We start from the raw sequence: 6,064 nt of genomic DNA on the forward strand, positions 1-6,064 counted from the left end.
CACCTAGCAGCCAGAGTGATCCTTTTAAAATTCATTACATCAGGACTTCCCCGGTGGCACAGCAGTTAAGAATCTGCCTGCCAATGCAGGGGACATGAGTTCGAGCCCTGGTCCGGGAAGATCCTACATGCCATGGAGCAACTAACCCCATGTGCCACAACTACTGAGCCTGCGTTCTAGAGCCCGTGAGCCACAACTACTGAGCCCACATGCCAGAACTACTGAAGCCCTCGTGCCTAGAGTCCAAGCTCCGCAACAAGAGAAGCCACCACACTGAGAAGCCCGTGCACCACAACGAAGAGTAGCCCCCACTCGCTGCAACTAGAGAAAGCTCACATGCAGCAACAAAGGCCCAACACAGCCATAACTAACTAAATAACTAACTAAATAAATAAATATACATTGGATAGTATCACTTCTCTCTTCAAAATGCTCCAAATGTTCCCATCACACTCAAAGTGAAAGCCAAAGTCCTTATATCGGCTTACAAGACCCTACCCCTTGCTTCTTCTCTGACCTCATCTCCTACCAGCTTCCCCTCATTTGCCCCATTCTGACAACACTGGTTAGAACAAGCCGAGAACACTCTTGAAAAAGCCGGAAACATTCTTGCTTCAAGGTCGCTGTACTTGCAGTTTTGTCTGCTTAGAATGATCTTCTCCTTTCCATGCTCTTGCCTTATTCTCTTACTTCCTTCAAATCTTTGCTCAAAAGTCACCTTAATGAGCCTATTCCCGGCTTCCCTTTTAAAACTGCCCATTCCCCAGCATCAGTATGCTCTCTTCCTGCATCATTTTCCTCCATTGTACTTATCACCATTGAACATACAATCTATTTGCATCATTTATTTTGTTGATTGACTATCCCCTACTTGAATGGAAGCTGCAAGACAGTGGGACTTTTATCTGTTTTGTTCTGTCCACTGCTATATCCTAGAGTCAAGAACAGAACTAACATATGGTAGTACTACAGGGATGGCTTCATGGGTGAAAACCAGTGCAATTGGTCTCGGGTCAAAATGGTGAGCAGGCCTGCTGTTGCAGCATCAAGCAAGTGGCTGGAGGGTATTCGAAAATGGTATGACAATGCTGGTGGGTTCAATAAACTGGGCTTAATGTGAAATGATGCAATGATGTAAAAGAAGACGTAAGAAGGCTTCCTGAGAACCTTTATAATGAGAGGGTGTTTCGCATTAAGAGAGCACTGGACCAGACCGTGAGGCAGCAGATCTTGCCTAAAGAGCAGTGGACAAAATATGAGGAAGATAAATTCTACCTTGAACCATATCTGAAAGAGGTTTTTCGGGAAAGAAACAAGAGAGAAGAACGGGCAAAGAAATAATCATGTAGTCTAAATCTGTGGATGCATCTGTCCTAAAGTTGGTTAAACCTGAAATGTACAATGTAGAACTATCTGGGCTGTAAATTTATTACTTTAAATAAATATCTATTATAATTATTAAAAAAAAACAAACAAACCAGTGCAATTGCACAGTGCCCACTCTCAGAAGGGAAGCCCTGTGCAATTGGAGTTTAATGCTCTGTGGTCACCATCTTGAAATTCTTCATAACTTTATCTTTGAATTTGTGTTTTGTAAGTGAAGTCCGATGGGACAGTGGAGCGTGCTCTGGGGGTTTGGAACCCCAGTTCTCATATGATCCTGCCTCCGCTGCTCCGCGCATCTTTGGGTTGGCTTCTTGCCTACCTGCTCCTCTGCTGCTACCCAGCAACCACTGCCACCCTGTGCCCCAGAGGAGCTTTTGGCATGGACATGGGGAAGGTCAGTCAGGCATATGTGTGCCCATGGTCTAAGTCTCAGTGTTATTGAATGCAAGTCTGTGTGCCTGATGCACAGTGAGGCCTAACAATACCAAAACTTTGGAGTTTGCAGCAGAGAAAGGTTTATTGCAGGGCTATCCAAGGAGACGGGTGGCTCATGCCTTAAAAACCCCAGACTCCCTGAAAGCTTTCAGCAAAGCCCTTTTATAGGAAAGGGGAAGGAAGGATGTGGTTAGTTGTTGCAAACTTCTGGGCGTCAGATCCTCTGTTCTTGAGGTTAGGTCATGGTCAGGTCATGGTCAGGTCACCATGTTCCTGTAAACCTCCACCAAAAACAAATGATATTCTCTATGCTGACTAAAAAGGGCAAGGTCCCAAGGCTCAAATTTCGCCCTCTGAGGTCCAGGCCCTGGCTAAGAGGATGGAAGTCCCTGTGCGGGGTCGTTACCCTGCCTGGGAGTGTTTGTCCAGCACCCAGTCTGGGTCCTCCTGCCAGTGCTCAGGCCTGGCTGAAGAGGCAGATCTCAGCTGGTGACACCCTCAAGGCCAGGTCCCCAGACCCTGCTTAGCCGTCATCACTCAGGGAGTCAGGCATCCAGAATCCAGCCAGCCCTCAGCCTTTCCATTTAAACTGGAGAGAATCATTTGTATAGGATCAATAGGAATCCATGCCATAGCAAATACCAGTCAGATTAATTCCCAGCTCACAACAATTGTCCTTCTTTGAGAACAGCCCCAACCACAGAGGTGGACCTGAAGTAATGATGTGCAATGTCCTTGCTACTTAACCCTGACCTCCGGCCACCTCTTAGGGGTAGACAGCTAATCTAAGCTGTACCAGTTTTTGAAACTTGAACAGACAGACTGAAGCTGGTTGAAGCTGTTACCTTAATGGCAGTGTCCCCATACTCCAGTTGCTGAGGCCCCCACGGACTGCGACCCATTAGGTCACGGAGGTGGGGATGGGGGAGAAGTTTGCTGCTGCTTCAGGTCCCGGGTCCAGCCAGTGGGTGGCCACGGCAAGGGCTCTGGAGCACCGCAGGACACAGCCCTCATTCTGTCCCCGGACCCCTCAGCTCATCCGTCTGCCCTGAGGAGGAAGGGCCTGGAGGACCTGGGAGAGAAGGCCACAATCTGCCCCTCACTGCACTCTGCCACGAGGACCACTTCGAGGCTGACTTAGCAGGACCTCTAACCTCGCGATAACAGTCTCGCGATAATGCCTGTGTGCCTGTTCCGCCCACCTGCAATGATCTGAACTTGCACTGCCAGTATCTCTGTGTTTCAGGAATGCAACATTAAATAGCAAATAAAAAAATACCATGACTGGTAGAGAGAGAGATCACAGAAGAAAGTAAAAAGCTTCTTCTTGCTTTTGAACAAGGGCCCCCACATTTTTCACACTGTACTGAGTCCTGCACATTATATAGCTAGCCCTATAGTGTTTAGTAAATATTTGTGGAATGAATGAATGAAGGAATGGATGATATATATAAAGCTTTTAGAAGTATCTGACACCTGGTAAGCATTCAATAGAAGTTAACGATGATCAGCTATTGCCTTATTAGTGGTCACTTTTTTTTTAGCACAAAAGTTTGCTTTTTAAAATTATTATTTATTTATTTTTTTATTTTGACTGTGTTGGGCCTTCATTGCTGCACGCGGGCTTTCTCTAGTTGTGGCGAGCCTACTTCTTCATTGTGGTGCCCGGGCTTCTCAGTGCAGTGGTTTCTCTTGTTGTGGAGCACGGGCTCTAGGCGCGCAGGCTTCAGTAGTTGTGGCACTCGAGCTCAGTAATTGTTGCTCGCAGGTTCTAGAGCACAGGCTCAGTAGTTGTGGCGCACAGGCTTAGCTGCTCCGCGGCATGTGGGATCTTCCCAGACCAGCGATCAAACCCACGTCCCCTGCATTGGCAGGGGGATTCTTAACCACTGCACCATCAGGGAAGTCCCAGGGGTCACTTCTTTCTTCAAGTTTATCACTGAAGTTACATCCAACTGTAGTTTTCTCCCCACCTCATGATGTTTCTGGCATGTGTGTCTTTGCTTATTGTCTTCTCTGCTGGAAATTCTCTTCTCTTTTCCTCTCCTCCACTTCCACTTAAATGGCTATCACTCCACTCAGTTATCCCTTCCTCTACAGAGTCTGCTCTGCTTGTCCTGGGTCACATTCTCCCCTCTGTGCTCCCTTAACACTCTCTATTCTCTTCCTCTAACAGCCTCAGTTCTTCCAAGGTGGGTCAATGGCTGAGTTCCATCCAGAGGCTCAGGGCTTCATTTGGCAGGGTTTGGATGTGGCTGTGCTGCCACCCAGGTTAGGTACCTATTTTGCCAAGAGTAAGCCCCCTCCCCAGCCCCCAGCCCCTGAGTTGAATAGCTGGTTTTCCTCTGTCTCATCCCTTATCTGGAGCTAGATCGATTGCTCTGCCTTAGTCCCCAGAGTCTCAGTAGGACAGGAACTTGCTTGGACCACAGCCTACTGTTGGGATTCTGACACTCATCTTAGTTGCAAAAATGGACATGCGGTTCCATTGGCATTGCATTTTCTTGCATTTAGCCTTGTGCATTTTATTTTGTGTGTGTGCTTTTTAACATCTCTGAGCCTCAGCATCTTCATCTGTGAAATGGGAATAAGAGTGTCTATCTGGCAGGGTTGTTGAGAAGTTTAAATAAAGAATGCCAGCCCATAGTAGAAGCTTGGAAAATGTCTGCTTCCCCTTCTGCCAGATGTATTATTAGCGACTTGCATGGGCCCTTCTCTTTGGCATAGGCCTCCTGGTTTCCATGCTGCTGTGAACGCTTTTTAGCTGCCCAGCCCCAGCCTGTATGCCATGCTGGTCCTGCCTCCATGTTAGTGACTGTCTCCCCAGTAGGTCCTCCTGGCTTCAGAGAGGAAAAAAAAAAAAAAAAAATCATTGTTTTGGTTCAAGTGTGATAAACAGTGATTGACAGGCCTGAAAAAGAAGCTATTGAATAACAAGGGAAAAAGCCTCTAATTATTCCCCTCAACCTGTCTGTTATCCCTTCTGTTCAATTCATTCTTTGACAACTGTCTCCCCCCACCCCTCCTTTGCTTTAACTGTTTAGGAATAAATTATTTTGAAGAAATGTGTTTTCAAATAAATTTGTTAAAGCTAAAATGTTGACATTTGGGAAAGTCCCTGTATTCTGATTCTGAGCTCCCCTGCCCTCCACTGAGAGGCTGGGTATCACTCTTGCTGGGGAACCATCAGTGAAGCAGGTAACAGGGGCACCCAGGGCCAAGAGGGGGAGACCATCTTCTGGTCCTGAATCCTTCACAGTTAGCTGGGCGGCCTTTGGGCAACCCCTTACCCTCTTGGGACAATGCTTCTTCATCTGTAAAATGGGCACATCCTACACACCTCTTAGAATAATGGATGCAAAAGCACTTTAGAAATGCAAAGGATTATTATTATTCTTACATGGTGCTCAAGATACTGATCAAGTCAGTGAAAGGAAAAGAATGATTGACTTCAAGCTGGTTGCCTCAGTTCCTGCTCTTGGAATTCAGTCTCTGACCTTGGCCTCTCTGGCAGAGTCCTCTGCATAAGGCCTCACATCTCTCTAGTGAAGAGAGTCAGTGCACCCTTCAGGGACTCTCCTGGGGCTGGGGCTGGGGCAGGAGTGGGGATGGAGGAAGGGAGGTAGAGGAAAGCTTTTAGAAGGAGGGAGAAGGCAGGGGAACTGTGGGATTACTGTGGGAGCTTAGAACCACAGGTTTTGTGGACTTTATCATGGTTATTGTTACCCTGGCCACATCACTTGCTCATCCTCCCCACTGTTTCTGAGCTCTGGGGACCCACAAGTTACCCTGACGGTCATTGTCGGTAACCTGAACGTGGTCCAACCCATGGAGTGGGCTCTCTTGGCAGTGAATCCATTGTGGTCTGCATGAAGTCTCTCGTAGGTGATGTTAAGGGGAGGAGCCTGAATCAGGAGTGGAATCCCTACCTAAGAGAGTTTGCTTTTGGGGGTTGGATTGATAGCTAAGGAGCACTCCTTAAGAAGGGATCTGAGCATTAGACTAATAATATTAATAACAAGCATTTTGAGCACTACTATCCATCAGGCAGATGCCAACCAGGGGGTCTTCCTACCCCTAAAAGCCACTCTATATAAAATTGGCTTTTCCCCACCTGGCCTACTCTGCAGCCTGTGGAAATCTGAACTCCTCCTGCAGATTTCTGTGCCTGGAGATGTGTGCTCCCAATGTGAAATCTGCCTTCAGGCTCCTCTTCCTTCCCTTTTGCACCAGATCATTCCAG

The 6,064-nt window shown here is 47.3% G+C and overlaps 1 pseudogene; it reads left to right on the forward strand.

The window, feature by feature from the left end:
- The first annotated feature begins 1,018 nt into the window (after window positions 1-1,018).
- On the forward strand, window positions 1,019-1,341 carry LOC130840962 (cytochrome b-c1 complex subunit 7-like; annotated as a pseudogene).
- The last annotated feature ends 4,723 nt before the right edge of the window (window positions 1,342-6,064 follow it).

Source organism: Hippopotamus amphibius, chromosome 17, assembly GCF_030028045.1.
Source record: "Hippopotamus amphibius kiboko isolate mHipAmp2 chromosome 17, mHipAmp2.hap2, whole genome shotgun sequence".
Lineage (NCBI taxonomy): Eukaryota > Metazoa > Chordata > Mammalia > Artiodactyla > Hippopotamidae > Hippopotamus > Hippopotamus amphibius.